The sequence below is a fragment of the Spinacia oleracea genome, chromosome 5 (genome assembly GCF_020520425.1).
Source record: "Spinacia oleracea cultivar Varoflay chromosome 5, BTI_SOV_V1, whole genome shotgun sequence".
Lineage (NCBI taxonomy): Eukaryota > Viridiplantae > Streptophyta > Magnoliopsida > Caryophyllales > Amaranthaceae > Spinacia > Spinacia oleracea.
This window is the reverse complement of record NC_079491.1, coordinates 41,335,167-41,343,742: the sequence shown is the minus strand read 5'-3', so window position 1 is coordinate 41,343,742 and position 8,576 is coordinate 41,335,167. Positions and strand designations below refer to the sequence as shown.

The following is an 8,576-nucleotide window of genomic DNA, read 5'->3' as shown; positions in this document are numbered from 1 at the left end:
AACTTAATCTCTACAATGTACAAACCATACGTTGAATTGGTGGTTCCAAGATTCTATCATCTCATCCCACAGATTCAAGACTGGGTGATCCCTAAACCCTGGGTAACCACTGACATTCAAGTAAACATCTTCCCTCTAACAACTCTCAAAGCTTTAGGCTTCACTGAATACGACCGGATGGTGACTATGGAACGGGCAATCAAATTCCATGACATCACGTACAAGATCCTGGGGATCCTCACCTTGCTCTTCTCTATCGAGACATATCGCAACCAGGCAGAGTTCGTGGTCATTGATATACCAGCCGACTATGACTTGCTATTCGAAGATCCTTGGCTCGAGGAATTACTGGATGGTCCGTCCTGCTTCACACCTATTGGCTCTAGTTACAAAATCACTTTCATCCAGTCAACACTTGCTCTGCGACAAGGGGATGATGAATCAATTCACGAGTACTTCCATTGCTAGACTACCTCTGCTTGCAACATTCGACCTGGACTGCCAGAGGGAAGGGCGGTCAAGGTGTTTCTCCTAAGCCTCAACAATGCCAGCAAGAGCCGCTTCGTAGGATTCTCATACAATACCTGGAATCAAGTCTGGGATCAAGCTTCAAAGATCTATGTCAACAACCTTTTCTACTATGATGATGATGATGATGATGATGATGATGATGATGATGATGATGATGATGATGATGATGATGATGATGAGGACATCTGGGAATACCCCGACAACTGCATTTATGTTTAAATTGGTTTCTTTCAAGTCCAGAGTATGTCTTTCAATTTTCGAGTCTAGTGATGAGTCTAAGAGTCTAGGGCTAGAGTCTTGCATCAATCAAGTTCCCTTAGCGGCCGAACATCAAGTCAAAGTTGTCGATGTAATGATTGCTAATTTCAATAATACTTCAATTTCATCCTACTCTTCAAGTCCAAAACACATTCTTAATCCAAACAACTTTGCTTCTCAAGAAACTTACCTTGAAATCTCAAAAGCTATCGAAAATCATGAAAACAGGACGCCCATAATTGAGGAAACATAAAAAGTTAACCTTTCTAACAACGGTGATTCAAAACTATTTCAGATTGGTTTGACTCTATCTCAAGCAGAGCGGGATGATCTAATCAAGCTACTTTCAGAGTACATAGACGTCTTCGCATGATCCTATCATGACATGCCAGGGGTTCATTCAAGCGTCGGTCAGCATACAATTCCCCTCATTCCAGGTTCAAAGCCCATCAAGCAGAAATTCCGTCGCATGAAACCGGATGTTTCCCTCAAAATTCAAGAAGAGGTCTCTAAGAAGCTAGAGGTCGGGTTTATTCGAGAGTCCAAGTATCCAGAATGGATTGCAAATGTCGTTCCTGTTCCAAAGAAAGACGGCAAAGTCCGAATGTGCGTCGATTACAGAGATCTGAACAGGGCCAGCCCTAAAGACAATTTTCCACTGCCTCACATCGACATTCTGGTCGACAACACAGCAAATCATGCCTTACTCTGTATTATGGAGGGGTACGCATGCTACAATTAGATTCCGACGGTAGAGGACGACATTGAGAAAACAACCTTCATCTTTCTGTGGGGTACATATTGCTACACAGTTATGCCGTTCGGACTGAAGAACGCGGGGGCTACTGATCAAAGAACAGCCACAACCATCATGAGTGACATGATTCACAGGGAAATCGAGGTGTATGTCGACGATATGATCGTCAAATCCAAGGAGCGACATGAACATACAACAGTGCTTCAAAAAAATTTCAACAGACTCAGGCAATACAATATGAGGCGCAATCCTCAGAAATGTTCATTCAGGGTAACGTTAGGCAAGTTGCTCGGGTATGTCATCAGTTCTCGGGGCATTGAGGATGATCCTCCCAAAATCAAAGCCATTTTAGACATGAAACCGCCAGCGAATGAAAAAGAAATTCGGGGGTTCCTCGGCAAATTACAATACATCAGCAGATTTATATCAAACCTCACCATGATTTGTGAGCCAGTATTTTGAAAACTCCGCAAGAGTGAGCCTAAGGTATGGGACGAAGACTGTCAACATGCATTTGACACCATCAAGGGCTATCTTTTAAATCCACCAGTGTTGAAGCTAGCAATACCGGGTATCCCACTCAGGCTTTATCTTACAACGAGTGACTCAGCAATTTGGCACATACTTGCCGAAGAAATCGAAGGCAAAGAAAATGACGTGTAATATTTAAGCAAGAAGCTACTCGAGTACGAAACCACATATACTCAACTCGAAAGGCTCAGTATCACCTGGGTTTGGGCCACAAAGAAACTCAGACATTACATGCTCTCCTATACAGTGCATGTAATTTGCAAAGCAGATCCGCTCAAGTTCCTCTAAAAAAACCGGCTCTCAGCAGACGGTTGTCCAGATGGTTGGTTATGCTAGTTGAATTTGATTTAAAGTACATCCCTCTAAAATCTAAAAGCGAGATTCAAGTTTCCGTTTCTAAAAAATGAGAGTCAAGTTTTCCGCTCCTAAAATGCGAGATTCAAGTTTTTGTTTCGAAAAAACGGGAGTAAAGTTTTCTACTTCTAAAACGCGAGGGTCAAAGTTTCCATTTCTAAAATACGAGAGTCAAACAAAATTGTCCGTTTCAAAAAAAATGAGAGTTAAGCAAGTTTTCTGCTTCTAAAAAGCGAGAGTTAAGTTAATTTTTTCCAATTTTCTCTAAAAATAAGGTAGTAAGTTTGCCGCTTTCTTTCAAAAATCAGGACATCCAAGTAGAGTTTTCCGCTCTCTTTCTCAAAAAGCAGGATCGTCAAGTAAAGTTTTTCGCTTTCTTTCTCAAAAAGAAGTACCGTTAAGTTTCCAATCCATCTAATTTTAAAAAAGTTTCAGATATCTGTTTTAAAAAAATTCTTTCTATTCAAACACCTCCAATGACATCGTGCGGAGGTATAAATTGAGCGGAAATCTCCAATGACTCGTCAGGAGAAATGTTGACATTCCTAGTGATGACCCTTAAGTCAAATGTCATCACTCAGCTCGGTGGCTCGTAAGACCCTCGCACCCGAATCAGTTTCCCAAAATTAGATTTGTTAGATGCACTTCGTCTACACATACTTTGATCTTCGTCTTAATTAGACCCAATCAATGTGGGGGATAACTGTAGACGGCTACATTTTACCCCACGCTAGAAGTGATAAGTTTAGTGATGAAAAAACAGATCCACTTGTCAAACGTATTCCTATCGAGCAAAGAAAGTACTAAGACTGACTAACTCATTCCCCAAACCCATATTTCCATTTATAGTAACTTCTATTAATAGTAGCTTCCATTCTAAGTATCTGCTAAATATAGTAAACCTTCCAAGATAGATTTACGTCAAAGGGGCAGAGTTTCAATCCAACTAAACCCCTAAAAAAGATTGAAAAGAATAAGCAGAGTTTTAGTTGCATTCCAACTAGACCCCTAAAAGAGATTAAAATACATAAGAAGAGGTTTACTTGGAAATAACTCGAAATAAGATTGAAAAGCGTAGAAAAGAGTTTTAATCCGCAATAAAACCGGATTAAAATGGATAAAACGCGTGGAAAAGAAACGTGCGCAAGAATTTTCTTGCGCACATGGCCCAACGCAACTAATTATTCGAGCCAACATCCACGCGCAAGAATTAACTCACGCCCTTATTTATGTCTAATCCAAATACAAATTCTGAAGCTAAATCTAGCGCCAGCCTGACAAATCTGGCGCATACGCTTGTGCGCGAGAAAATTCTCAAGCCCAGGTGTTGTGCGCGAGAATTTTCTTGCGCACAAAAGTGTTTCAGCAGTTTTGAAACTGAGAAAATCTCTATCTTTCACGAAACCTTTTCACTCGGGATCTATATACTATACCAAAGTGAAGCCTAAGCCTAAGACGTCCCTATAACAGTCTTGTATACTTCGTAGTTCCGCCGTATTAACTCTTGTTAAGCGGAACTCTGTCCGTATAATCGCTCAAACTAAGCCTGGATCCTGCCTAAGAGTCTAGTCAAGTCAAGGAAAGTACGTTGTGCAAAAGGAAAACGAGTAAACACAAGTGGTTAGTTTTCTGAGAACCGCAATATAGCCTAAACTATATTGAAATGTGCCATAATCTGTTTTATTGCTTTAATCACCATTATAAATTTGCTAACTTAGATCTGATTATTTATAACGCCTAATAAGCTATTCTTTGGACAATCCGAATTATTGTTAGGTACCTTAAATTAATCTAAGTCATATTCTTGACATATGTTAGTTAATATTTGTGCATTAAAAGTAATCCAGATTAGTAATGTAGTTTAAAGCAAGTCCCATCATCTTTACATTGAACTAGTAAGGACCGCCGCATGGGCTAATGCTGGGCACTACCCGTATTATTCAATGTGTCCCGAATCCACAATCTATACTCCGCAGGATGTATGTTGAGCGTCTCCACACCAGGGATCACAAGGGAAGTTAAGGTCGTTGTGGTCAAATACGTGAGCTTGAGTTTTGGTTAATACTATCGTATCACAATAACCGGGTTTTGTCAGGTTTCCTCATTGCCGTTGAAAACTAAATGGCGACTCCAATCTAGTAAAGAGGAGCCTACGGCCACCAAGTTAGTCCCCGTTTACTTAATATTGTTTGCCACACATCCGCGAAGGAAGAGAACGAAGAGACCCTAAACCCGTCTTTTCTGACCCCCGCAAAGACTTCTCTTAATTTATTTTTACACCGTGGGAGAAACTATTACTTACTGTTTTTTATATATTTTTTAAGGTCCAAGATGCATTTGAAGATTATGGTGGTGGAAGAAAAGAATCAAGGGATGATGCATACCTCCTTTAACTATGAAGCTGATCATATTCTTGAAGTTATAGGCTTTGAGTGGCCTTTTTTTTTTTTTTTTTTTGGTAGGAATGGCATTTGTTTTGAAGATTCCATTTTAGAATAATAAGTTTAAATTATAATAGTAAACGTGATGTTTTCGTATTAATTTTGTGTTTTGGAGATACTAGCTAATTAAATATATAGTTTGGATAATGCGTAAACTTAATTCGATGATATATTTTTGACCGAGTATGTATTATTATATAAACTAATATAATTATTTATCATCTTCTTGTCATTTCAAGTTAAAAGTGTTTGTGCTATAGATATGTTTGATTCTAGGTTTTACGTTGATTTTAGTTCGTGCAAAAATAAAAATATAATAAAAGAACTACATTCTCGACGCTTTTGAGTGTCATCAGAGGGTTGACAAAAAAACGAGAACGATTAAATGATTGCAGTTATCAATAAAGACTTACTACAATGAGACACTCATCAGTGGACACTGGACAGTGATCACTGTTGAGTGTTTCTGTTAAGCACTGCCCAATCTTTATTCTTTAGCACGCGTGCTTTCCTTTACTAATTACGGAGTACTACTCTCTTTTTCCAACTTCTCTTTTCTAACTTCACTCACTTTCTTGTTTTACTACGGAGTATCATAAATCAGATTTAATTAATTAATACACTAACTTTTTTGTTTGCAGAAATACACTAAACTACCTTTACGTGAATCTTGCAGTCTTAACTTTTTGTTTACATATTTATATTTATTTAAGACATTTAAATTGACTTATTAATTTAATGGTGTTAGTTGATAGTGAGGTATTTTTAAATATAGTTAGTGGGAATTGTGTAAGAGGTGGGGAGTGGTGAGTGGAAAATGTGAATTTTTAAATAATTTTTTGTAAAGAATAGGGGTGTAGGTGGGGTAGTAGGTAAGTGTGAACAATATAATATTGATAAAAATTTTCATTTATAGAAGCGGTGCAAATATTAAGGGACGGCCCGAAAAAGAAAGCGGTGCGAGTATTAAGGGAGGGTGGGAGTAGATCATAATTCGTATTTTTTTTTTAAAGAATTTTGATCATATTGTTTGTGTAAACAAATGCGTAATACTCCGTATGTAATAGTTATTCATGTGAGACTTTAATACTTTCGTTTTATCGACTTAGTTTAAGCTTTTAGTTTAAGCACAATTGACTTAAATTAAGTTGAACTCACATAGTACAACAATGAAATAAAACTACGTAAGCTACTATTAGCATGAGAAATTCTTGCAAAATACTCTCTCCGTTTCTAAATAATAAAGACACTTTGAATTTTGAAACTGTTCACAAATTTCAATTTGACTATGATGTGTGATTTGTGGATAAAATAAAATATAGTCGTGTGGGGTATTTTTTGATTCGTATCGATATGTATTTTCATAATATCAACTTTTTATATTTTTACTAATACAAAATAAGATATATTCGTATCGATATGTATTTTCATAATATCAACTTTTTATATTTTCATAATATCAACTTTTTATATTTTTACAAAAAAAACATTTACATTGGCAAGCGTGAAAATAAATAAATTATCCCCATTACTAAAAATAGAAGTGTGACTTCTAATAAAATACGGACGAATATCGTAAGTGCGACTCCTAATAAAATACAGAGGGAGTAAGCGAAAGCCTATGGGGTCGCTTCTGTAATTGGATAACCAACACTGAAAACCGTCTTTACATTGGACGGTTTGGTGTTTCTATGATCCCTACCTTATTGACTGCAACTTCTGTATCCATTATAGCCTTCATTGTTGATATTGATGGTATTCGTGAACCTGTTTCCGGATCTCTACTTTACTGAAATAATATTATTTCGGGTGCCATTATTCCTACTTCTGCAGCTATAGGGTGGCACTTTTATCCAATATGGGAAGCGACATCGGTTGATGAGTGGTTATACAATGGTGGTCCTTATGAACAAATTGTTCTACACTTCTTACTTGGTGTAGCTTGTTATATGGGTCATGAGTGGGAACTTAGTTTCCGTTTAGGTATGCGCCCTTGTATTGTTGTTGCATATTCCGCTCCAGTTGCAGTACCTACTGCTGTTTTCTTGATCTACCCAATCGATCAAGGAACCTATTCTGATGGTATGCCTCTAGGAATCTCCGATACTTTCAACTTTGTGATTGTATTCCAGGCTGAGCACAACATCCTTATGCACTCATTTCACATGTTAGGTGTACCTGGTGTATTCGGCGGCTCCCTATTTAGTGCTATGCATGGTTCCCTTGTAACTTCTAGTTTGATCAGGGAAACAACATAAAATGAAGGAAATTTTGATTTTAAAAACACAACATTTGGCCGGTTCACTAAAAAAAGGCTGAGCTTTCATTAATCTAAGAATAATATAAGCTTAAGCACTAATTTATAATTAAAGGGCTTATTTTTTTTTGACCTGCTAACAAAGGTAAATGGGTGACGTGGCTTTTTGACCGTTGTAAAGGGAGTCATCTCACCCTATAAATCCCTAGTCTTTCTTGGTCTTCTTCGTATTCTTCCTCCTGTTTTTTCCTTCGCCATTTTCGTGTTCTTCCTCCCTCCATCCTTTCTCCATTTTCGTTTTTCCTCCTTGTATGCTCTCATTATTCAACCCTAATTTTTGTGTTCTTCCATCCAAATCGTGGTTCCCAAATCATGGTTTCTGAATTTATCATGTTCCAAGGCAATCAATCTGGGTCCGTGTCTTCGACCACAATTTTGAGAGTGAAGTGTGGTTGTGGCGTTGATGCTGTTGTTCGAGTTGCCAAAAAAGGCCCAAATAATGGGATGAAGTTTCATGGCTGCCAATTTTGGCCCGTATGTGGAAAGTTAATTTAATTTCATGTTAATTCGTGTCTCAATTTGGGTTGAAAATTAACACAATTATCTATTTTTTTTAAAATCAATTTAGGTCAAAGACTGCGGTTTTTTCAGATGGGTTGGAGAAAACAATGTAATTGAAGACTACCAAATGCTAATTTTGGAGAAGGAGACTACGATATCTAAGTTGTAGTATGAGAAAAATGTGGTTGAGGAAAAAATGAAGAAGTTGCAATTGAGGATTGACATTATGGAAGAGGATGAACATGGGATGAAGAACGAGCTTCGTGAGTTGCGTATAGAGTTGATGAAGAGTTCAAGGAATGAGAAGAATTATTCGATGGTTTTGATGTTTTCATGGGTATTTTTTGTTGTTTATATTTTCTATTTAAAATAGGAAAACACGGGAAAGGAGCGTGAAAGCATTACATTATGTTGGAGTTTGTATGTTTGAATTAGAAATGATTTTGATTCAATAATATATCGTATTTCTTAAACTTTGCGTGTTTGTGTAATTATGTGGTCGTTTTCTTAAGTTGTTCAAACGATCGAAAAATTTATCGTAAAGGAATCGTATATGCTACATTTGTAAATGTAGCCCTGGAGTAATAACAAACTTGCAACAAAGTCAACATTTACCAATTTATGGCTGTTTATGACTTAACCAAACCAACTAAACCAAAGTCAACATCAGTCATATTTCAGAAAGTCAACATTAGTCATATTTTAGAAAGTCAACAATAGTAAACTTTAGCACAAGTTATGTGCATTTAGATAGTGAACTAAACCAAACCAACTGCCAGCAACATTAGTCAATTTTGGCACTGCCAGCAACATTAGTCAAGTGATGGCACTGCACTGCTGAATATCAACTACCAACAAGGAATTCAGCAGAGGTTAGGGGCAGTTT

At 37.3% G+C, this 8,576-nt stretch overlaps 1 pseudogene; it reads left to right on the top strand.

Annotated features, from left to right (window-relative positions):
* The first annotated feature begins 1,669 nt into the window (after window positions 1-1,669).
* On the top strand, window positions 1,670-7,130 carry LOC130461469 (photosystem II protein D1-like; annotated as a pseudogene).
* Window positions 7,131-8,576: the final 1,446 nt, after the last annotated feature.